At 37.1% G+C, this 26841-nt stretch overlaps 1 protein-coding gene across 2 annotated transcripts in view; it reads left to right on the top strand.

The window, feature by feature from the left end:
* Positions 1-26841, top strand: part of LOC124166530 (irregular chiasm C-roughest protein-like) — a 766129-nt gene that overhangs the window by 243135 nt on the left and 496153 nt on the right. For both annotated transcript variants that reach the window (XM_046544081.1, XM_046544080.1), the window contains exon 4: positions 22608-22734. The gene's annotated coding sequence lies outside the window, so the exon portion shown is untranslated. The remainder of the gene's footprint in view (positions 1-22607; positions 22735-26841) is intronic.

Here is a 26841-nt window from a genome sequence, read left to right as displayed (position 1 = left end):
CGTTGTTTCAAAAATTTCAATCTCGCTCCTACCCTTCATGTTCCCTTTTTGGATCTCCAACTGTGCAATTGCACATTCCCCAGACCTCGCCAGTGTAAGTAATTGCCACAAAGGAATGAAGAAAGTATTGAGAACGTAGCTTTTAGGGAAAAATGCAAGTATTCACGCAGATAGACTTCAATGCTTATGTATGTTAGTGTCTGTGTTCGCTGGCATACCATGTTTTGTCCTCAAAAGGCCTTTCATTACTTTCCGATTGACAACTATTTTCATCGAATATTAGCCTCACTAAGTTTACGTAGTTCGTATGAAATTTTCAGGAAAGACTCGTTATTCATACCATAAATGAAGATTTGAGATTATTTCCTTAGTGAGATGTTTGGCACCTCAGCCAACCATAAAATAATATAGGCAACATTCTTTTAAACATTTGAAAGAATAAGACAAGTATTGATAACGTAGCTTTTAGAAAAAGACTCAATAATTAGGTAAGTAATTTATTATACTTGCTGGCGTAACTTTTTTCCTGAAATACTTTCATTCTTTCTTACTTTCTTTCTTACTTACAACAATTTTGATTGAATATTGACCTAATTACATTTACATAGTTTGTATGAAAATAGCAGGAAGGACTCATTTTCCGTACCTTATGAGAAGCAGTGATCTTATCTCTTTACTGAAATGTTTGCTACCTCAGTTAATCACCATGAAATATTTGCACCATTGTGTTAACAAATTTGAATGAAGATTGCAGAGCTTACTCTTTTTATGTTATATATCGTATGTTAAGATTTGAAATTATTTGTTAAATACGAGCAGTAGCATATTTGGCACATTAGTCGACCAATTTTGTTTTTTTTTGTAGGAATAGTATATTATTCACGCTGGCACTTACCTGGTGCCTACCAACCAATAGGTACCTACGAACAAAACCGTTTGAGTTTGCAATAAATAGTTCTCCGGCGGAAATTTTTGTTTCTCCTAAACTCGAATTTTCATGTGCTTTTGAGAAACCATGATGAATAATTTCACGTTAAAGTTATTCTGACTATATAGCCCGCGTGAAATTTTTGGTAGTGACTGCATGAGAACGAAATATGAGGATGTAAGTTTGTGATGAGATACACGCTGCATTCTTGCTGCTATAAATTATGTCATTAATAAATTTACCCTTCAGTCGTTCATCTAACAAGACTGTGGCAAAAACTTAGATATTTTTTCCAGCGAAAAAATACTCACGTACCGAATGAGGTACGGTCGCTCTCTTTAATTCAACCATCTGCCTGCGTGGCTTTTGTCGTCCAGTAGGTGACAGTAATTTCTGGGACGTAAAATATCCAGCCCAGTGCCATTTTGAGCGGCGCGTAGCCAGAGGTGGGATTAGCCGAGCCTGCAGTATGGAGATAGGAGGAAAAGGACGCCTGGGAAAGGTTTGAGGCGTTTTCAGAATAAAATGCTTGATGTGGGAAAGAGAAAAAAAAATGTGGAGTTGGGTGTGTAACGTTGGTCTTCTAAAAGTCCCCTAGTTGTCCTCACGCTCCAGTTAGCTATCAGTTCTAAATGCACGGTGATATGAAAGAGTGTAGGTGGCTCTTTCCCACCCGCTGGCTATTTCTTTACTCATCCCAGTTTCCTCTCCAGAGACTCAGCGACACCAGCCTTATTCGCTTTCCCGTACTCAGGGTGACCACTCGCACGGGGAAGTCGGAGAACAGGAGATATCCCTCGAATAACTACAAAATTTTCTGATTTCGTTAATTATCAACCTGAAACTATACTCTTCCAGGTATCCGTGTTTTATAAGGCCCACTATATGCATACAAATGGAACGAGACTCCAAGACGGGCTCTCAAGGATACAGTCGTGGGGCAGGGTCTGTAAGCGCTAGCTTTTCAACTCTGCACCACAAAATGGGGAGGGCAAGGAAGGAGAAAGGAAGGAGGCGCCGCCGCGATAGGAGCCCGACGACGCCTCCTGGGATTGGACGAGGAATCCCGCACCGTCGCAAAGGTGGGCGGGTCCTACTACCAGCGAAACATGGAAAACCATTTCTGTGCCAGCGATTTTAGAGGTTATTCTATGAGGAAGAATAATCCAACGATCAAATCGCTAGATTGCCCACTATATACACCATTGCGCAACCTGAAATCATATTCCCATGCACGAAACTACACTCTTTTCTAGATATCCTGACTTACTGCCCGCTATAGACGCCATGGCAGATCCTGAAAGCATGGCACGGGAAAGTCGGGGGAACAGGAGATATCCATCGAATTACTAGGGAATTTTCTGTTTTCGTTAATTATCATCCTGAAACTATACTCTTTTCCAGGTATCCGTGTTTAATACTCCCCACTATATCGATGAGTAAGTTCTAACAACACGTATCTCAAATTCGGCCGGTTTGAGACAGGTATCTTAAAAAAAGTGTAATGACATTAAAAAATATAATACATAACTCTTTGTAAATGAATGCTTCTTTTTCAGTTTTATGAACTTTTTGTTTTTAATTTCAGTCTACAATCCAAAATATTAATCGATTATTTTTTCTCCTGAAAATTTCCTAATTTTGTAGATACTTGTTGTTAGAACCTAGCCATCGATATATACCATTGCTCCACCTGAAATCATATTCCTATGCATGAAGCTATACTCTTTTCTAAATATTCTGATTTTATACACGCCATTGCACAACCTGAAATCATATTCTCTGCTATACCTTATGCTGGGCATCGTAGCTCTGTGGTATCCTTATCTAATTTTAAAAATAGTTATGTCTGTTATTGTTTCACATATAATCATTCCATTTCAGACGATAATTATTTTGACTGACTCTTAGATAAATATTGAATACCTATGTTTCTCGGGAGAGCAGATTACCTTGTGGGTGGAGCACTAGATAATGAACGTAGGGTGCCGCTTTTAAATCCTGGGTGAGGCTTTACGGCACTCATAAACAAAACCTTAACCCTGAACGTATGAATTTCACACTCGTGGAGTGAGCTCTACACTCACCTAGCCAAACCAACCTAAGGGCTGAATCACCAAGTAAATGATATGTTATAAAATGGACTGATTGGTGATTGAAAATTGAACCCTTATTTTATTCGGCACTTTATTCTGCAATTGTTGTGCAGCTTATAAAATGAAGAAGAATTCGTCGTGAAATTTCCAAAAAGAAGGTAAACATTTACTCGAAAGGACCCGGGAAAAATATAATTTTTTTTTCTTATTATACATACTGCTCTCCATCGTGCAGGATACCATAATTTATTATATTCTTATGTGTATTTAAAATAATGGTAACATTATTCTTTTTCACATCATAACTTATCCATTTGAGCCAATCATTTTGTCGGCTGAGATTTATGGTGGATCCCTTTTTATTCAGGAATTATATTATAATTTTACACATTTTACTAGGCAGGAAAATTTTATGGAAACTCATTATGATGGCCAGTAGTAATGTGAGAATACAGGCACTCAGGAAGACTGGGAAAACATTAAACCGAAAATTTCATTTCCGCTGCTGAGTTGTCACCATGACGTATCCCTGGCTTCAACTCAGCAAGACCACCCTTATTACGTGTCCCTTACTCTCACACTGATGTTTCCTCACCGTTCATTCCTCAATCGTGAGCACCCATCACGCTAAGCTTGGTGAAATAAAACTTGAATAAAACTGTGTTTCCACACCTCACCCATACCCTGAGTTCGCATATCCTCGGTTGGAAAATCTCCTCGCGGACAATTTATCGTCGAATAATGCAATGTGCTATGCAGTGAACAATCGCCAACTTAAGAGACGGACACCGGACGAGGAGCATATGAGGATAATCGCAAGTGTCGTCTCACCACGCTTAATAAAGGAATGGGGAGAAAAAAGTATAAGGTTTTAGTGAGCAAATCTGCAGTTCATATGCTTGGAAATATTTGCTGAATCATCGGGAGCGTGTGCGGCTGAAACGGTTGAGTATCTGGGGAGGAAATGTGGAGTAAAGAGGCGGAAGTTCCTCTTTTATTCGCCCTCATCTAAAAATTCTCACTATTTTGCATCGAATTAATCTCTCAAGCCTAGTTTCACCGCTGCTAATCTACCTGCTCGATTTATAATTTTTATCTGTTATGCGTATCAAACGCTTTCTTCTCCTCTTTACGATGCGTTCCATTAATTTATTCACTTCGCTTTCAATCCTTTTTTATTGACTAAGAAGTGATGCATTCTGGGGAATAGGGCAGGATGTCATTTATTTTTTTCTGTAGATATTGAAATCCTTTCTGATCAAAGGCTTGCCTGTTATAAAAATTTATTTATCCAATGAAATCCTTAATTATACCTGCTTACTGTCAGTTGCATCTCATGAAAAATCCGTGGACGAGGACAATGTTCAAGATGTGTTCCTCGTAAGGATTAAAGAGAATAATTATACTGCTCGATGGAATATGTAGAAAGGTTACCTTAATTTTGCAGTGACCCATACACGGATGCGTTCGCGTTCGGGATATGGTGATTAATTAATGTATTAGCATTTCTCCGATACTTAAGCATTTACGCATAAATTAAATTCAATTGATATTTGCTATGAATTTCAAAATACGTCTTCTTTTGCTATTTATGTATTTAGCCATTGGTTTTTTTGGTGCGTACATATTTTATTGAACTTCCTTCAAAACTTTTTACCCTTTGAAATTTTTGTTCGCAATTTGTTATTTAAGAGATAAATATTTTATGTGTACGCTTAAGAACTTAAGATGTCTATGATGGCTTGCTATGTAATTACGCTCATCGTCCTAAACTAACCAAGGATGTTGTTCTTCATCATTAGTAGATCTCTCACGGTTGTCTCTTTTTCCTGTACACCGGGTTGAAACTCAAAATTATAGATCGCAAGGTTTTGCTTTTGGGTATAATGGCGTTAAATATGCAGCGAGGGAAAAGGATTATTATTATTATAGTATTCTACCGATTAAGGTAAGTTTCCATGGAGTATTCGAGAAGTGATCAGGGAGCCTCCCTTTCCTTCCAGCACTGCCTTCTTTAATTCACTGTAAGGCCTACTCTCTTTCAATCTATCTAAAAATCCTATTCTTTTCCTTCCCCTCCCTCGTTTCCCAACATTCTACCCTCTGGGAAAAGGATAGGATACTAAAAAAACATAAACCAAAGTGCTTCACGTATCTTTGTCAACTTGGTTATCCTAATAATAGCTTTGCAATAATGAGGTTAAGCCGATGGAAAGGCTAATAGTACTCTTCCTTTGACATGTTTGGATAGCGCAGAATGTCAGATGATGGCATGCTCTTTGAGCCTGAAGCATGCTGAAATAATTGTTTGCAGTAGCAGACTATAGTGGGTGACCAGTCTTTGTAGGCCATAGCAAGTGGCATTTTTAAAAAGCATAGAGATTTTCCCGTATTGATAATTTACACTCTATTTTGTTTCCGTAAGGAAATTAGATGAATCCTCGGCTTATATCCTCGCCTTGGTATCCTCGGCTTTGTTTGCTTTTCCTTATTAAAGGGTCTGAATGATTTTAGTACACACGCTACAGTGTTGGCCTCTCAACGAGATAGACCGTATTCAAATACCTAGCCGTTGGTTATCTATCGAAGAAACAATTCGATTCAAATGTGCATGATATTTGGAGGGCAATTCAAGCATAGTTCTTCATCGTTCGGATTGAATGTCAGCGTGTGATCTGAATAAGCCCTTACCAAATACTTTGAAATAGGCTAAGTGGCACCGGGTATCTCTCCAGAACTCCTTACTATCTTCGGTCTATGTTCCCGTTTACGAATTCTTTCTTAATTTATGACGCTGAAAGAGTTTACAGGAGTGGTTGACGTCATCCAGGAGTGGTTGATGACGTCAACCACTCCTGCTGAGCGGGTCACCGCTTTTCGAGTAGGTTTTCCTCAGCCACGTTTGGTTCCTTGTTACTCACACCATTGTTAGCGATTCAACCCCGGTTTCAGTTATCGGTCTTCCCTGATGAAGTGAATGGACTTGAATTCTAGTATTGTCACCAAATCTAGGAAAATTGGCGGATTTATTCCAATTTTCTATTTTTATCAAACTTGAGAACGGGTTTATGGGAAATTTTTTTTCGAAGTGATTTATCACTCTCTTTCATCTATCGCATTATTTATTGCAATATGCTTTCAGGTTAGAGTAAGCCACTGCATTATATCTCCCTTGTAAAGGAATTTGGTACTTAATCTGTCGGTGGCCTCTGGCAAATAAGCTATGTACATAGTCGGAAAAAGAATAGTGTTGCACCCATAAGAAAAAATTTATCCATTAAATCATTTTCTTCTACGAATCAGGGATTTTTTTATTTTAAATTCATCCAATACAATCTCTTTCAAAAAGTTTAGAATCTATTCGACATAAACTGGGTGATATTTTCGAAGTCTCTTATATAATATATGAAACATTAAATTTATAATAAAATTATAATTGAAATTAATTGTAATTTTGAATCAAAATGTAAAAATTGCTTATTAAGAGTAAATTAAACATAATGATAACATTTCAGAGCTCATTTGTTTAAAATATATAATGAATAAAATGATTGCCTCTTTGGATTGGATACATGACGACTCTTGTATTCAAAATTAGTTGTCACTGTAATTTATCGGAGTAGATACAGAAATTCATTCCTAAATCTCCAATAGCTATGAAAGCCAATATGTCGATGAAAAGGAGTATGCAAATCTTAGTATCTTTAGTATTAACTTTGAGAAAACTTTATTTGTCTGTTAAATCTTTTCATTTATAAGATTCAAAAGCAATTAAAAGAAATTGTTGTGTGTCAAAAGCTTGAGAATTGCTTCTCAGTGAAATATTTTGGAGAAACCTAGCGTTTAACCCTGCCTGTGGCCCCTTCTTGTACCTCTCACTCCTTACTTCATCTACACGGTAGCTTCAACTCATCTTGATCCGTCACCGCCTTCTGACCTGAGCGTTTTGCCATTTGAAGTGTACGTCTGCCTTTGAGAGTGCGAAATATTTTAGGTCCTGTCAACCTTTGCGATTCAAGACGAAATGAAATAGGATTTTGTGGACAAGGGAAAGAAGGGGTGGAATCTGTAGAAAAAAATGGTCGCTTAGCAACGGTGTATGGGGAAGTGTTGATAGTCTTGGAGATTCCGCATTCCTGTAGCGTAATATGCAATTCCTGTAGTCCACTCTCAGTGGCGCCGACTCCATGGGGCCTGAGGGGGCCCGTGCCCCTCCAAAGTTCTTTGTGGGTGTGAGGAAAAAATATGTCAGACTTGTCGATTTTCCCCGGAGTGTCCCGATATCGAAATTTAAGTTATCAGGGTTCTAATGTTGATCATATGACTCTTCTAAAATGCTTCAAAAACTTATAACTCACTACTTATAAAATTTCCCGGGGCAAGATCCCCGGTTTGGGCCTCCCCAACATTTTTTGTAAGTCGGCGTCCCTGTCCACTCTATATATGCTCGTACAAAACTTTTTCCATCGCCATTCTGCCTATTCGTGGCGTTTATCATCTTCGAAATTTATTGTCGTTAATCATTCGAGACGTTTTGCATCTTAACTCGTGGATAAAGGAGCATAACAAAATGAAATGTAAAAAAATGTAATTCCACCCAAAGTTAATACTAAACGACCCCGACGGCAAGACGGATCTGGTAATGATGTCGTGCCACGTTGAAACTTATACAGTACAGACTTAAATTTATGTGGAACTATAAAGTTGTCAAATGTCATTATGTTAAGTCGACTCCATGAAGTCACGCCCGAGATATCGAATTACATCAAGAGAGCGGAAATTCATTATAAATAAGAAGAGATTGATAATACAGCCAAGCTACTTTCCATAAAGGCTAAAAAAGGTGGTTATATAGCTGAATCTTTACTTCACCCTTGACTAATTTACCCTGGTTCCCTCCACTTGCAACATATTTTTATGTATTCCCGTTGGCTGAGATTTTTCAGAGCATTAAAGTTTTTTGACTGCTGAATATGATGTATGGGTGTTGTACTGTCGATAGGCATTAAACCTTTTTGCCGCTTCATCATTCATTATTCATAAATAATATTACCCTGGCTGCCGTCTCTTGTATTAAAAATGTATCAATCATATTGATTCGTATTTTTTTTAAATTGTTTCATCTTAATCTCCATTTAAATTATTGATTAAATATTATTTTTTAGACTTATTTTATTTAACATCACATAACGACAGTATATTATTTAACAAGTGTCACTCTCGTTCGAAGGAAAGTTAAATTTTAATTAATAATCCTGGATAGTTATCTTTTTCTGTCATTCGGTAACCGTAAATATAATTTGAGTAACCAAAGCCACATTTAATTTGGCGTGAACTAAGGCACATTGGTCTACTTCGACAAAAAGATAACTCTATTATTCCGAACATCACGTTGAACCAACTTAATGATTACTTCACGCTGCCTTCACCCTCTCATTTAACATTCACTGATAGTCACCAGTCTATTGATCCTTTAGTACCATTTGATGATAGCAATTTTTACTTTCGTCACGTTACTCCAGGAGATATACAAAGGTTATTGCTCGAATCGAAATCAAAAGCGACTGGAAGTGACAATATTTCGCCATCATACATTAGAATGTCAATGCCAGTAATTCTGCCTGCCCTAACTGAGATTATGAACTTTTCCTTATCAATGGCCATATTCCCGACTGAATGGAAATATAGCTTGGTTCGTCCCATAAAAAAGATCAAAAATCCTTCAGATGTATCCCATTATCGACCTATTTCTATTTTATGCTATCTCTCAAAATGTTTAGAAAAAATAGTTCACAATCAATTAAGTGAACACCTTGAAAATCGGAATCTATTTGACCCTTATCAGCCTGGTTTTCGTAAGTGTTTCAGTACCCAAACTGCACTGCTTAAAGTAACTGATGATATTAGACTAGCAATTGAAAACAAAATGGTCACTATTATTGTTTTGTTTGACTTCAGTAAGGCCTTCGATCGTGTCGATCATACTAAGCTTCTTTTAAAACTTAAGTCACTGAAATTATCTTGTAGCGTGCTGAACTGGTTTCTGCCTTACCTTCATGGTAGGAAACAAGCAGTCAAGGGACATGACGGGAAATTGTCAGAATGGAATTCTGTCACACTTGGAGTTCCCCAGGGTTCGGTACTTGGGCCACTTCTTTTCTCAATTTACATTCTAGATTTGCCTCAGCAACTGAAATATTGTAGATATATGCTTTATGCAGACGACTTACAGATTTACTATCACTGTAAACCCCAAGAAATTGCAGAGGCCGTAAGCAAAGTGAATTCTGACGTGCTAAAACTGCATTCTTGGGCTGCATCAAATAATTTAATTTTAAATGGTGCCAAAACTAAAGCCCTAATTATGGGAGGCACACGTATGCTTCAGCGTATTGATTTGGACCAAATACCAAAAATTAAGGTTGATAATCATGAGATTATTTATTCCCAGTATGCTCGTAATCTTGGTGTCACTATTAGTAATAATATTTCCTGGAAAGATAATGTATCCCAAATTTCAAACAGAATAAATTCCACACTATATCAGTTGAAAATATATAAACATTTACTTCCTATGGACACCAGAAAGAAACTTATTTCCACGTTGATATTTCCTCATCTAGATTATTGCTGCTTAGTTTATAATGACCTTACTGAGGAACTAAACCTTAAGCTCCAACGGCTAATGCATTCATGTGCCAGATTTATTTATGGTAAACGGAAGTTTGAACACATCAGTCCCCACCTTCGGGAACTTGGATGGCTACCAGTTTCTCTTAGGAGAAAATATCTCCTGGGATTGTTCATTTTTAAATTAATACGTAATCATGAGCCAGCTTATCTGTATGATATGTTTCCCATAAGACAGACTACTGAATCCTCATTAAAAATTAGACGACAAGTTTATTTTTACTTTCCACCACACAAAAGTTATGTATATGGAAAATCTTTTGTTGTAAGTGCAATAAAATTATGGCATTCTCTGCCAACTAACTTAACCCAAGTAAAATCAATAGAATCTTTTAAATATAAATACTGGAAATATCTTTATAAAACTTTTTCTTTGTAAAAGTCTTTCCCACCTTTGTATATTGTATATTCTTGAACACTATTTAATAATATCATATGTAATGTAAATGTGCACATCTATAATATTATTATTTGTATTCACTAGTGCCGACTGATATATTATAATGTAAATGTATTGTTTTTCTAAGGTGGCTTTGCCACAGAAAATAAATAAATATATTATTATTATTATTATAAATATATGTGTTGACGATGCCGGTGGGCACTTTTATATCCTGGATAAACATTTGAATTGCAAATCGTAATTTTACCAGCAATCACCAGAAACTTAATAATCAACTAAGTTGCAGACTTCACCGTGTTCACTCATGATTTCACGTCTCATGTATATTGCAAGTTGAATGAGTGCACTGGCTACGCTAAGTAAGAAAATCACTCGAACGAATCAGCTATAACGCGATATGAATCAAGTTTAAATATAATTAAATAGATTCGATGAACTCTCGCAAATATATGTCACGATTTGAAAGAAATATGTTTCACGAAATTATTTTTTTTTAATGTGGCCGTGAGATACTTTCATAAAAGTTTCAATTCAAAATATTCTGCCATTGACTGGGAGTGGAAGGAGTTGGCTATAGATTTATGAATACTGAGTGATATCAAGCTTTAAAATTGCTACTGGATCTTGCGACTGAAATTTTCATGTCACGAAGTGGAGCGGAAATCTCGCATATATATTCTCGCTAGTCTGTTGTCACGAATGCGGAGGTAGTGGATGAAACATTGAGATGATGTGGAGACTAGTCATTCAATTTTTGGCCCTCGCCACTAATTGAATTAGTAAAGGAAGTGACGGAAAGGATAAAAAAGGAATTTGCATTATATCGCGGGAAATGGCTGGAGTAAATTCTTTTTTATTCGCAAAATTTCGTCTAGAATTTATATCGCTCCTCAAAGCCTTTTTGGATTCTTGGCTGAAAATTCCATTTTCGCAAATGACATGTTTCATGCGATGCAATCTCATATCTTCCCTATGAGGTGAAGGTGAGCACATAATTACGTCCCGTGTCCTATTTTACTGTCAGGAACAGCGTTATGAATGCAAATAACGCTTTTCCATCAAGTAGCCCATTTTAATGAATATAAAAACGCCCTTGATTACTCTATGACCTACATCTTACGGGATGCGCAAATAGTTTTCCCCTCTATGTAGGTTATTTTGTTTATTTCCTTATCACTTATAGAGCTCTATCCATTTTTTTAAGTTCACTACACATACGCATTTCTTTGATTTTTATTTGGCCTATGATTTACTAATACGGCTCCAAAATTTGGCAATCTACCATTCCCTTTAGTTTAGTGATTAAACCTATCTTAAATGTCTTACGAGATCTTTGTTTTATATCATGAACGAAATGCATGCATAAATTATGTGCTGAAGGATAAGTAAAACGTTATATTTACGGTTTATTTAAACGTAAAGATACAAACTTCTTCTTCTGGTACTTCAACTTCATGAATAAACATTCATGAGCATGTGATGCAAAAATCCCAAAAAAGCATATCTAGACTGATTCTTCAGAATAAAACCCTATTTTCTCTTCAATTACTTATTTCAAACTTGTTAGCATTCATTTAACACTCAAAATTTGTAGAATAGTGGTGACTCTTAGCAAATAGCTTTTTTCTATCAATTTGTGTCAGTAGTGTTGCCAGGAGTTTCGTTCGAGGGGGTCTAAAACCAGGAGGAAAATGTTTGAAAAACATGGTACTAATAAATGGTTTTGAACTATCTAAATTTTACACATTTAAAAATCGAAAAAACTTAATTTCCTAAGGTACTGTTTTTTTATTAATGATTTTTCAATATTTTGTTTTTTTATGAAGGAAAATTATTGTTTTTTTATATCTCGGAGAGGTTCGGGAGGGTGGGGGTCCCTTCGCTACGCCACTGATTTGTGTGTTTGAATACAATTATAGTATGTTGAAGGCAATATATTATTCTTTCATGGTGAAATTAGATTTCGATTTCTCAGTAAACCATTTTCTTTTTCCAAAACAAATTGCTCAGTTAGGCTTAAAATCAAAACGCTTGGCCCGATTGAGTGCCCATCCTAAACAGTGGATTATTCAGATATTTTTGAGAATATGCATGGGATCCGGTGACCTCATTAAGCTTGCAATGAAAGCGCTTTGTTAACAGCGCTTTCTCTTCGAAAGATCCTTTAGCTGTAAACTTGCAGTGACTTTTTGAGTACCCATTAGATTTGGTGTAGCGATTTTTATTTCCTGTTAAATATATAGAAAGCTTTCCTAAAAGCAGGTGAAATGTTATCCCATATTGCATTAAATTCTTATGAATTCAAAAAGTGACATATTGTTGTTGGAACCGGCTGGCATCTATTTCAATGTATTTCAAAACTATCACTTCGTATCTACAGCATTTTAATTTTTTAATCACCATATTTTCACATGCGACTTTATTACCCGGTATAATCTGAGTATCTGATTGCCTTTTCTGCAGTTTTTATTCTTAAAAATCATTTCAACGTTCAATTGAAATGTATACCTTGATGTATATTTTAAGGAATAAAAGGGATGAATTTCGACTGTTGCCATTCGGAATATTACGGGTATTAATAAAAAAATATTCAAATTTTTTCGCATTGGCCTCTTTCGTATCACTACCTTAAATCTGCTATTTGAAAGCCTAATGATATGTACAACTTATGGTATTTGATCCAATTATTTTTCACTCTTATATTATCTATCACTCTCTTTGCTTTTAAAAGCAAAATATTTACTGTCGGCGGATGGTCTATACATAGAAGAAATACTGATGTCTGCAGTATCAGTCGTGATTATCATTTTTCTCATCTAATTCTGAAGAATTTTTAACCACCACGCCCTGTGCGCAAGGTTATGACAAGGAATTCTTGACAGACATATAACATTTTTGATAAATACATGACGCAAAACACAAATTCGAAAATGGCTAAATTGTGAATAATACTTAATTTTATGCATAGTATTAATAGTCTATGTGACATTGATCGCCCACTTAATTGTAATATTAGCTCTCTTATATTTTTCTCTTTCGGATAGAAACATTGTGAAGTTTGCCAATTCAGCATTGAAATTTATTAACGTCTATTTTTGGAGACCCTGCATTCCAATGGGAATGTAACATTTCATTAGCGACTGCAGCGGATTCCTCTTTCTATTTATCGAAGTTCTTCATTAGTGAGTCCTAACAGTTTTTTTCCTTGTTAAGTTTTCCTATTACTCGTAATTATTTTCCTTGAGCTTTCAGGTTTACTCATGACTACGGATCTTCACTTGATATCATTGCCGTCCGTTTTAATTATCACCTCAACGGAGTCGATTCCATTATTAAAACAGACTCACGTTAAGGTCCAAGAGTTTCTTTCAACACAAATTCCTACTCGAGAGGAATTTTTCCCTTCCGGGTAATCATCAGCTGTTCTACGGTACCATGAGCGCCATTTTTACGTTAAAATAGTCTTTTGAACAGGCAGTGTGACGTATCAATATCCTGCTGCTAATTATTATCTTTGTTCGTTGCTCTTTATAATGAACTAGGATGCAATCAATTCCTTTTTTCTTCTGATGACAGGTTGGGCTCTTTCGTATTCTCGACGCTCATAACCTATTCCTGTAAACACTCTATCATAAAAATGAGGGAAACCGTCTCACATCTTAAAAATACACCTCAATTATTGCTCAGAAAATGATCACAATAATCGTTTACACTAAGCTGTGCAATAAATAACTACATCTCTGATGAGTTATTCATCTATTCGGCGTATATGCCAACATTCTGTGCTGTTAGGTTGAAATTCTTCCGCAAATTATAATTTAATTTCATCTTCTGCGGACTCTGACGCTTTATTATCTAAACTTTTATAGACGAATTTCACATAATCAAAAATTGTACGCAAATAGGAATGCAGCAATTAGGTAATATGAGGTATATTTATATCTTTTTTTGGTCTTAGTATCACTCTTATGGTGCAAAAAAGTCGAATATGAATTATTTATCGGTTATATCAAAAAAAGCACACTCTGTCCACTGTTATATCACATTCCTCTTGAAATTTTATTCATTAATATCAATTAAGAAGCTAAAAGCTTGAACATAGTGGACGTGATGGTGGCAGTGATACCGAAGTGTTGTCATTGCTAATACTAATACATGTATTGATTATATATTTAATATGATAATTTGATTTCAAATGACATAATAAATACATCGATGCCGCTTTGTAATTAATATGGTAAAATCGGATTGAATTACTTATAAATAAACCGTTAGAAATTTGATTTAATATACGCACTTGCACTGTCAAGAGATGGTCTTGGTATCATAACAAGAGCTGTATGAATCATTTGGTAAAAGTATAAAACATTATTTGATGGCAGCCTCAAACAAATTCTTCTCCAAGTCTACCTAAAATTACTCTAAAGTTTAATGGAAATGTAACTTTTTGTATGAAGTAATAAATATTATTATATTCAAACTAAATTGATGGTATAGAAGAACACGTGATGTATCTCAAGCATGTATTCAATGTTTTCCGTCTGAAACGGAAGGGATCAAACAGAAGGGTGGTCTAAAGAGGCAAGTAAGTGATTAGTGATCTGCTGAGGGGTACATAAGGCACATATGTCGGGTTTAGAGGTTTTATACCCCATGCACAGGCGTGGGAAGCTGTGTCTGATACGCTAGATAATCCGTCTCCGCTTCCCCCGTCAAATAGCCCCTTTGTATCTTACACTGGGCCCCATTAGTGCACGGGGATCACGGGCCCTCGGCGAAGTGAGCACTTCATGACTTAGCTTATGAAGGGGTAGTTTCGGTCTCAGTTCAGAGCAATCGTGGATGGGAGGTGCAGGATATATTTTGCGAAGACAGAATTGCGCGTGCGCCAACCAACCCCCATTGACTCCTCGCCACGAGGCTCGTGGAATTGTGCAGAATGGTTTGTTGTAGTATGGGAGGGTTGAGCAGGATATGACTGGGGAGGGAGCCCGGATGGTTGGTCGATTTAGAAGTGTGCACGGGATTTTAAACCCAGGCGTCTATCCGCCGGCTGGTGCACAATGGAGCAGCACTTTTTTCAGCGGAGAAAAGAAAAGGGAGGGTGGCTGTACCCCTTCCTACTACTACCTCAAACATCAAGACCAAACCGTGCATTTACCGGAAACACAATATATATGAAGTGGGCATATACCTTGAGTGCCTTCTGCGAACCTAACCCCAATTATGCTTTTATCTCATTTTAATCTTACCCAAATTTTCCCTATTTGTGTACCTTTATTCACAAATACAATTCTTGCTTTCTAACCTTTTTTTTCTTTTTTGTTATATCTATAGTGGCTAAAATGTTTTTTTTCACTTCAAATTAACCGTCTTCAGATCTTTACTTTATCCACAACTTTTGTCGGATAATATTGCTAAATTTAAAGAAACACCTGCATTTTTTCATGATAACAAACTTTTATTGCAACCTAGGTTTCGATGTCACTACATTATCTCAAAGGTGTACCTAAGGAATAGAAGTTTGTAATCGTAAAAAATTGTGCTACTTTCAATATTGAAGAATTCTACACCGTCGTGGTTAGTTCATTTGATTTTACAATTGGCTAACGTCGGCTCAACTGATGAGTTCGGGTCTTAAACCTTGTTTACAAGAACTTGATTTAGAAAGATCAAACAGGTACCTCGGGAAGTAACGGGTAGTAAGGAAAACAATAATATCGACCATCGTATGAGTCATCGGAAATTATCCTAAATATGTTTCACCATCTCAACTTTTATTGGTGGAATATTTCAGTCTCGAGTTTAATTGATATTAAAGAAACTACTATTAAATAAGTTATTAGGACGGAGCTTAATGAAGAATGCATTAATCAAGCCCCCTATGATTGGTGACTCAGCACAGATGAGTTTACTCATTGGATAACATACGGACGAGTGTTTTCTTTCATCGTCGATTTTAGCCACTATAATGGATTTTTTAGTTGACTTGTTAGTAGAACTTCGAACATTAATAAAAGGAAGTTCCATTGGGAGGATTTATCAAGACTTTGCACATACGTAGGGCATAACATCATGCAGGTCATACAAAAAGTGAATAGTAGTGCACTTATATTTTATGAAATGTGCTGTGCATTCTACATAGTAATTGTAACGCAAAAATCTCATCTCAACTGATTTTTTTATCCCACACTGCGTTTTGAAGAATAAAAATATTTGGTGCAATTTAAAGAGTAAAATGGGAAACTTTCGTGCATGGGATATAAGTACGTCTTACAGCCATGAAATGGAGGGAACTAACCTATAATTTAATGCAGTCCAATGCATGAATAAGGTAATCACGTTGGGGCTTTGTGTTGTATCTTGGTTGAATGAAGGGTATGGGACCAGAAACAATTTTTGAAGGACGTTCCTGTACTACATTCGCTTAAGGGTACGAATTTATAATAGCATGGATCCATGCATGCATGCAAGCAAGCACTTGATCTCGTACCCTTTAGGGATAGGTACGGTCCTAATTTTTGGTGATGGGTCAGTAAATTGGGTCAGTTTTATTACTAACCAGCACACTTTCCGAGTCTTAATATAGTCAAGTCGACCTTCTTTCCTTCATTCTCAGAGATGGAAACATATTTTCCATAATTTCACCTGTTTTAAGATTTCCTTTGTCTAGAGTGATCATTTATTAGCCATTTTCAATTCATTCAAGCTACTCTGTTAATGATTTATTATTATATGCCTGCCTATTATTGCCCGAAGGAATTTTCGTATGATTAGAATAAACATATTAGTAATTTCTCTCCTCTATAAGAACCTGATATTAATAAAAAATGTACCACCATACGACAGAAAACCGCACCATTGGCCTTTTTCATCGGGGTTTTTAACTTAAAAATGAAATGTACTCTAACATCCGTGCCCTGGATCGGGGAAACCTACCAAGGTGGGAATTAGGCCGGCGAATTATGCACATACGATATTGAGAAAATGATGACTGATATAATTTTATTTTGCCTTTGCAGATAATATTATAAGAATGTTTCAGAAATTCAACACCATTTTGATTTCTTATAGACAAAATATATCTTAAATTTGCACTATTTCTGTCAACCATTAGTTTTCATTCACTTCATATACTAAATTGTCTTTATAACTGTTGCTTTTAGTGTTCTCTTTCACCAATGTTCACAAACCCTAATATTTTTACGAATGACAAAATCGGCTGGTAGTCTTCGTGGAGAATCAGTATTGAGCCCTGTTTTAATCTTCGCTGATGTTTTTTCTAATTCAATTAGAAAAGAGTTGTATTAGAAAAGTGAAGAGTTTGAACAAATTTTGCACATATTTCTTCATTATTACTGTTGATGTGCATATTGCTTCCATGTACGTGCTTCCAATGTGATCCACAGAGAGAATCAGGAACGGCGCATTTGAGCTTGAAAGCAGCGGAGGGTTAGGATGTATTCGCCGAACAACTCATGAAGGACCTCTCGGTACACATATCAGCCTTGAGCTGGCAGTGCACGCCGCGGTGCCTTGTACTAGCCAGATGTCACCAGCCAATTTGCAAGTCGTTAGCTTCTGTTCCATTTTTTTCGCACTTGACACGTCCGTTGGATGAGGGGAGGACATTATTAGTCCAGCTTGCGGAGGGGAAAGCATTCTAGTGGAAATCTGAGGATGTGTGGTGTTGGAGTCGTGATGAAGAAGAAAATGGTGGAGGATAAGCCTCTAACGATCTTGATTAAGCCGCAATTAATTATATGCAGGAATCTCCTTCAGCTGAAAGAGAACGTATTGTATTCATGTCTTCTCCTTTAATGGCCTGGTTTCCATTTTGCAAAAATCGATGCTGGTCATTATTCATCTTAGTTTGCTTTTTTGTTATAAATTTTTCATAATATTTTTTACTTTCTCAGGGTCTGGTCTGAACCTTAGCTTTGATTCTAAGTATTGCGAGATTTTTTCAGTATTTCCTAATGATCATTTTTTTTATTTTCATTATTCCAGTGCGATACAATTTTTTAATCTGCTTTGTTAATTACCCTGTGGTAATATGAGGATATAACTTCCGTTTCAAAGAACATGATTCCTGAGGTAGCAAAATTTACTTTTTCTTTTATTGATCTTGCCTCCAAAGCCTACGTTCCGATACAATCATCTATTCTGTTTCGTCAGCAATTCAACTTTCAATTGATAGAACGATATTTTCGCATTTTTATCAATTTCCGCGATAAGCATATTTTCTCACACGTTCAAAACTACACCAACCATGGAATAATTTTTTTTATTATATGGCCGGTAACTTCTGTATATCAAGACCGCACGTAACTTGGTGAAAGATTTGGTGTAGAACTAGAAGTTTAAGACCTTCTTTCAGAATGAGGAAGAAATTTAGGTTGTAAGAAAATCAATTGTACGCGGCAAAGGACATGTTACTTCGGAGTAGTTATTAGAGAAACCGAGTTAAATAAGTAGTCCATAAAGTGAGGAGGTAATCTCTTGCAGGGTAACGTAGACACTCAGTACTCGCCTTCGGTAATCAGAGGACTTCCTCTTGTTATAATTTCCATTCCAACAATCGCACGTGTTCTCAATACCCCACGTTCTCAAATCCACTAACGAGCTTGCTCATTGCACGTGCGTCCATCGCCAGCTTCGGTGAGTGGTGAGTGATGAATACCTATCCTGGTGGTACTGCGAGTAATTTTGAATCTCATCTTGATGAAAACCACGGATGAGCCATACCAAATAACTGCCAGATGCTGAACTACCTCGCCAACGAACTCAATGACCATGTTGGTCCTTTACCAGAGCTCACTTAATTAATATTAGAATATAAATTAAAACTCATCACCAAAAATATTAAAAAAATTTAATTTCTTATTAGTGGATTCAATATTTATAACTCACCTGGAGGGAATTTTTTTCTATCTCCGATCTAACCCCAAAACGAAATTTTTAGTGGTAAAATATGAGTATTCTTCGTCAACTTCACTGAACAAGTCGGTATGCTAATTATAACCACGTGCGTTTTATCGTTATAAGGAAATTTATTCTTTCTGTTATTCAAATTAAGAGCTGATTTGAGTGACGAAGCTTAAAATGCTCACGAAGCTCACGTTGATCATATGACTCTTCTAAAATGCTTAAAAAAACTTAAAACTCACTACTTATAAAATTTCCCTGGCAAGATCCCCGGTTTGGGCCCCCCCAATATTTTTTGTAAGTCGGCGTCCCTGACGCACAACGGAACCGGAAGAGGAAGCGACAAGAGAAAGACGAAACGTTTATGAAGCTCCCATCGTTCCATTTTTAACATTGAGTTATCCCAGCAAGAAAGAATATAAACGGAAGATGAATTATGCGTAAAAAAAACTCTTATATCTTAACCCTACTTACCCTAACAGCTTTGCTGACCGTAGGTTTCCCGTTCATTTTAGATTTCAACACTGGAGGGTAGCACAGGTTCCACCGCTGTAGAGTGAATATACGCTAGTTCTTACGAAAGGGGATGCCCAATTCCATCCCATAGAAGACTGATTTCTGTTGGTTTTTGATAAATTACATCATTATCCATATAAATTTCGGTTAACACCCTAATTATACCTTTTTTACCTGTGAAACTTGGATCAATTTGTCCGTCAGCGACGCGAGTGGCGACTTTTGTAAGCCCCTTTAAATGTGCGGTGGGTGTCAACACATTTAGAGGCCGACTTGAGGATTCTATTTTGTTATATTAATGGTTCTTACGATCACAGTCTGAAAGAGGCACAAGGAATCGCTAAGGGGCCTAAGCTACGCTATCGCTAAGAAATCGTAGGTAAACACGGAATACACAATAACGGAATTGTTTCAAGGATTGAGCCTCGCCACTGCGACGATGAGCGGATGTCCTACGGGAGGGAAGAAGCAGAAATCAGACGTGACGCTTGGTGGTCGTCTGGAAATCGAGAGCAACGCTTTCATTCCCCCGAATGGTTGCGTCTTTGGCGTTGTTTGGGCGAGGTGTAGCGGCGGATACCGGTCGAGTAATTGGAGGAGATGGTGGAGGAGTCGTACCTCCGCTAGTTACGCCTCAATCAGACCCACGTTTCCGCTCTCTCCGAAGTCCCCGCTAATATCCAGGGGCGGAATCGAATTAAAGCAGGGAGGTGCGGGATGTAGAACAGAATACGGATGCGAGGTCCTTGAGAGGAGGTTATTAGGTCCAGGAGGAAATGGAGGAAGAAAGACGATGAGTAGTCTCCTGTACCCGATGTGTGGATGTGGATGGAATAATCTTAGATAGCTGGCGGCTAGATGCCGTATTTGCTTTTTTTGAGGGAAGAATACTTTTCGGATTTTCATTTCGAGCTACCTCATCTTTTGGATGTTATTTCACGCGATCTTCTTTAATCTGTGATTCATTGGTGTTAGGCCTCTGACGAGAAGTCCTAGAAAAAAAATTTCCGACCGCAATGTCTCAAGGTTTTTTTATTTTTATTTTATTTATTTAAATCGCCCTGTAAACAGCACAAAGGCCTTTACAACAGGGAATTATTACATCAATCATCAACGTAGGACAATCACTAGCAACTATGCCCTCGATAGGGGCAACCTACCTAGATGGGACTCGAACACGCGACCTTCGGTATGGCAGGAGAGGTCTTTACCCCGCCGCCACCGAGGCCGGTTTATGTTTATTTCGACCTCTTTGACCTACTGACAATGAGTATTTATGTGGATTTTTTTCCAGATTTGGAAATTAATGTATTTTAAATATACGTATTGGATATAAATATGTTTTATTTTAAGAATAAAATTTTCAAAATAGTTCTTGACAATGATACACAATAATATCACTTCCCGCTTCAATTCAAGGCAATTTCTGCCTATCCGAAAGCTTATTCCCTTTATCAGCGCTCATTTACTCAATCCCAGCTTTATCAGTATGATGGGCCAGCTCTCCAAGCTCATATCTTCCACGATTCCTTCAAGTACCAACCCATTTTAATTGTTATTTTTGCAGCTCATCTTAAAAAGTTTTTGTCAAACCGTCCAATTTCTAGACGCAGTAAGAGGAGCAAGCTGTGAAAAAATAAACGTGCATCCTGTGTTTCCACTTTTGGATACGTTTGATATGGCTATTAAATTACTATTTTGTATCATATCTCCGAAACATTCATGAAATACCTGTACACTACACTACCTCGATTACAATGAAGGGGCTAACTCGGGGATCCTCAGGCAAGAACCAGACGAAATTACGCAACCCTTGCTGCGGCCGGCTTCTCTTTCAAGCCAAATTCATGGTTATTTAGTCTAGCAACTGAACTTGCCTTGCGTTTACCTCATACCATTTTCTAGCGTGTTTACCTTAATTTAACTTTGTGGTAGAAACCACTTAAAACTTTATCTTAGCAACTAACGCACGTTATGAATTTTATATTTGACTAGTTAGCTCCCTCTTTTGAGATCAAATCTATTCTTTTTGTGTACTACGAAAATACCGAATCAGCGATATAAATGCCATTTCAATCATATGTTTTCTTTTTTAAATGCTGGATAATGTAAGAAGTTTCGTCAAAATGAGGTATTGAATCATACCGGGACTATCCACGGTGATAACTTTTACGGAGTCAACCGCAATGCAAAAATTGCGCGGAAAATTCACAGAGGAAAAACCATTCGCCCATTTCACAGGGGAGAGTGACGCTTTAGGCGAATGATTATTCCTCTGTGGATTTTTCGCACTACCCCATGTTAACTTTCCTGTGATAAAATAACCGAAGTGCATTTTATTTGAGCACATGTAATACCATATATAAAATTAAAAAGAAGATTAGAAATGAAATTTGCTGCTATATGAATTGTTTATTCCAACATAAGAATTGATTGATGTGATCCTTAATCGAACTGCCAAGCAGTGTTAGGGCGTTCTCTTCAGAGATTCATAACGGATTTTAATTCTACTTTTAACCTGATAAATATTCTATAAGCTACATCAATCACCACATTTACATTAGCTGCTGAATTGGAATTTTATCGTATTGCAAACTAAAAAAGAAAACTTAAATTCAAATGTTCATGATTGTATTTCATTTTTGCCAAATACCTCTCCAATGACCAATCTTACAAATCTTGAAAAAAATATTCATAGAAACTTCTCCTGGATGCCTTCAAGTTAACGTCGTAAGTGTCTACAGGAAATCAAAGCAATAACTCCTCAAGCTAACCGGAGCAGGGTTCAAAACTTTGGTACATTAAGTTTGTGTTCTCTTAAAGGAGATTTGATGCATTACTTCCTTAATTGCAGTGTTACCTAATGGTGCATCAATATGTAATTGATTGCCAATTAGGGAGTCAATGTAGTGTAATGAAACCCATTAATACCGTATCATTAAATGTGCTGATAAACTTTTACCATTATCTAGACGTATTCATTGATGCGATTTGAAAAGGCTTCCTTCGTGTGTATCTAAACTCCAATTTCTTATCTTTCGCACAGGATGGCTAGGATCTGCTGAGGTCGCGGCCAATCGCGTGGAGTGCTCGCAAGGACGCCAACAGGAGCCGCCACCTCCGCTCTAGTTCGCGGAACCACCGGCGGCGGCGCTACCCTCCTCGCCGTTGAGGTGAGTGCATGTGCCGTTAATGGCAAAGCCCATTTAAGTTTCGTATTGTGCTCCACTCCCCTCCTTAATGGCCGCATTCCTCTCTCTCTCTCTCTGCGATACATGAAAGGATAACGTCTACAACAAGGCTTACAATTAGTAAAAGGTTTTCTCGAAGAAGAAGAAGTTTTAATTGGGAAGTAGCGGTGTCTTTAAGGCGCTGGCCCCTCTTCGAACTCCTCCGCTTTTGCGTTCTACGCTCCATTTGTCATTCTTTCATTGGGGTTAAGGCAAGTTACGATACATGAAATAACAGATTCGGGGCCGAAAAATTTACGCCGCCAAAGTTTGACGATGCACTTAGAGTTCGGAATACGCAGAGCCATGATTAATTTCCTACCAATTTCATAATGACTAAGATATCAGACGTTGCCTCTCAATAGTTTGGCTTGAAGGGATCTCTGCGATGCTATTTTTTCGCTCTTGAAGTGGCCTTCAAAAGTTTTTTTGTGAAAATGATAAACGGAGGTAATAGAAATATCTCTTTTATACAATTCTAGCCATTGGTTCGCTATTTCCCATATTAGTCATAATGTAAACATTTGTAATCATCGAGAGTAAGTCAATATTTAGAAATTGGTATGAAGTTTGTAAGGCATTGCTCTTACGATAGATGAGCTTCAAAGGTATCGAATTAAAGTTTTTATGGCTTAATCTGAATTTTTCTCAATTTCCCTTTGGTGCAATCAACTTGAATTCATGGATCGGGCATGAAGTCATATTATAGCCGTGAAATATCATGATATTAAAACTTGCTGTATTAACCAAATCTAGCAAGCAATTATCTTGAAGATAATGAGAATGGGCTGTATTATTAAAATAATTTAAATTCTTTTGACAATTGGATGACCCTTGCAAATTCAGGATGAAGTGAAGGCTTGTGGATATAAGTTTCTCTCCCTCATTCGGAATGAGGAATATTTGAAATAGACAAACGAAACTGGACTAATATCTTCTGAAAATTGCTTGCCTTAGTTTTCTAACCGCTTGCATCTCCCAAGTTTGTGCAGTGCACATAGGTGGCCGCATCATCCCTCGTTTTGTATTCCCTCGGCAAAGAGAATCGTTAGAAGCTCGCGGGAACGAGGATGTCCGACGTGCCGTGACCGGGCTTAGTAACAGTCCGAATCGTACCATGCCGCGTGGCACAGGCCTGGTGGTAATGCTCTCCCGCTTAATCTGATTTCCCATGTACACATTCCGGATTCTCCTCCGCTACCCTCCCTCTCCCACTAGCAAACCTCCACCTTTTTGTCGCATTCCCGCCTTATTCTCCCGCGCAAATCGATGAAAGCGCCATTTTCTGGCGGGAACGCCATGACGAACTGGATTTCGAGTCTGTTCTCCTGGGTAAATGCTGGATATCTCTCGACACCTCGACGTGAATTAGTGATACTGACCACGTCGATTTCGCGCGATTACTCGTATCCATCCCTATTTTTGCTTTTATCTGCGAAGCACACGGCGATTCAAGAACAGAATGAATAGGTATCCAGTGTTACTTAATTTATTTAGTGAAATATATATCTAAAAAGGCAATATATACACCAAAATCTGGCCGATCAAACTTTGTTGTATTTTTCCAAAGCCTAAGTCTTACTTGAGTCCTGTGAAAATCGGGCAGCATTAGCTAGTAGTAGGAAGAATATTAGGTCGGCAAAGAAATTGACATTTATGATTTTAAGTGGCTGCACAATAATTGTGTTCTTTTTCCCGGGAAAAGTCTCAATTTTCATGATTTTTCAACGTAGTTACCAAAATAATTTGCAAGGGTAGAAGATTATCTTCTTCCACACCATTTAAAGGTGATTGCATAGCTAGAATAATGTGAAAGAATTTACATGTAAGTGATGTTAACTGCTAATTGGCCTAGACTTTTCAAAAAGCAACAGTGTTCACAACTACATACGTATGAATTCCTTTACTTGTTGCAATAAGTGATAACATTACCTATTCTCCTCTATCCTCCTTTAAATGAAAACCTACCCTGACCCTAAATGAACCGTGCTTCACAAAATATTTTGCGCAATGTATCTATTTAAGTTCCCCTAAAATATGCAAGTTGAAATTTGTGGCGATGCACTAAATAAAATGGAAGACTAAGATAATTCTTGCAGTGTGTATTCTGACCATTTTTCATCAAGGATCGTATCAACCATTTGTGTTTCGGTAACAATAAATTTCCTTCCAACTTTGCTCAACCATAATAAATGATATGGTAATTTAATGATCGGGAAAGAGGAAGACGTTTATCGTAGTTTTAAAGAAATATTCAGTTAAAGTAAAATACGGAAACGGATTCACATTTGCAGAAAAGTTTCTCGGGTTTTCCACCGGTTGATGTCGTCCATGTCTCCCGACGTTTCGATCCGCGACTTGCTGATCATCCTGAGGGGATCTTCCGAAGATCATTCGGAAGATCTCCTGAGGATGATCAGGAAGTCGCGGATCGAAACGTCGGGAGACATGGACGACATCAACCGGTGGAAAACCCGAGAAACTTTTCTGCAACTGATACGCCGGGAAAAGCTAAGATCATATAGGATTCACATTTTTTTACCCATGACTCACGATTGCTTGTCCAAGGGCTCAATATAATAAGCGCCGGAATCATGAAATAGGCAAGTACGTAAATGTTAATCAAGCTCGAGAAAGGATACTCATAAAGATGTTAACTTACCTAATGAATCGAGTGGCATACTCTACCGAGGTGAATTAAGGTGAAATTTTTCTTCAGCTATTCAGCTAGGAAAATCGACTAAATTAAATATTCTGGCGAAAAAAAAGTCAGCGCTAGTCATGAGATCACTAGAATGTGAAATCTTACCTGAAATACGATGGCTGTCTTTTCCTGAGCCTCATTAGAGTTTTCGGCTTATTTATTCTGGATACAGGAAGCCGCACGTTCTGAGCTGACAGATCCTTACATAATGGAATCAAAAAAATATAACAGAATATCTTTCGGTTAGCGTTTTAAGTCTCTCAAATAAATTCAGTATTTTAGGCTATGGCTAACACACCTGAGAAGTCCTTTTGAAAGGCCTATTTTAAAAAGCTTTTCACTGGTTCACATTTTTGGGCGGAAACACAAGCTATAGAGACTAAATAAATTATGAATCTCTCATGAAGAACCCATCTAAGTCAAGGAAGTTCTTGCCTATCGTGATGCTGGTATTTTATGGAGGAATATATGTTACCGTTCCTCCATTAAATACCAGCATCAGTATATACTAATTTAGCCGCCAAGCTGGTAAACCGTAAAATCAATACGTAATAAACCCGAACAATATTAAAGAAGAATATATTTTTGACATGCTAATAAAAGCGGATACTATTGAAAAATGTCTATTTCAGTGATTTTTCCTCAAAATCCTGTGCTTTATGCATAATTGGTATTTTGAGAGATCTTTCTTGGAATCTGATGTTATTGAACCAATAAGCAATATGTGTATATTCATAAATATGTTTCTTCCTTGGATTTTGAATTGCACTAAATTCTTCTTCGACTTCATTTGCACCAGATCCATGTAATATCCCGCGAGCAATAGCGTTTTTCATAGGAACCTTGAAAGCAAACTGGTAATACAACGAAAGCGTGATCATATATTTATATTCAATAGGTGAATATTTTCCAATTTACTAGTGATGAAATTCACTTATTTTACTGCAATCTATAACGTTGCTTTTGTCCTCGAAGTCTTGAATTGGAGTCAGAAGTGAAAAAGCACCGGGTTCGAAGTACTTTGCGTAGATTCCAGTTAAAAATGTTTTCTCGAACGTAATTTCAATTTTATATTGTAAAAACATTTTTTCACCCATCACTTGAGAACTATTTGATTTTTTGCTAGTGTACACAAAAACCAAACGAAAACTATAAATAGCCTTTGAAAAACGACTAAACTTAATCATACTCTTCTTGACCTGCGGCGGATTCAGGGAGGCCTAGGAGTCATGCCCCGAAATACCCGAAATTTTATGAAATTCCCCAAATTTTATGAACTATTCTTAATTTTTATTAGTTATATTGTGTATGTATCCTTAAGAATGAGTAAAGGGAGAATATATGCA

Source organism: Ischnura elegans, chromosome 10, assembly GCF_921293095.1.
Source record: "Ischnura elegans chromosome 10, ioIscEleg1.1, whole genome shotgun sequence".
Classification (NCBI taxonomy): domain Eukaryota; kingdom Metazoa; phylum Arthropoda; class Insecta; order Odonata; family Coenagrionidae; genus Ischnura; species Ischnura elegans.
The sequence above is the reverse complement of the archived record's forward strand: the minus strand, read 5'-3'. Positions and strand labels throughout refer to the sequence as shown.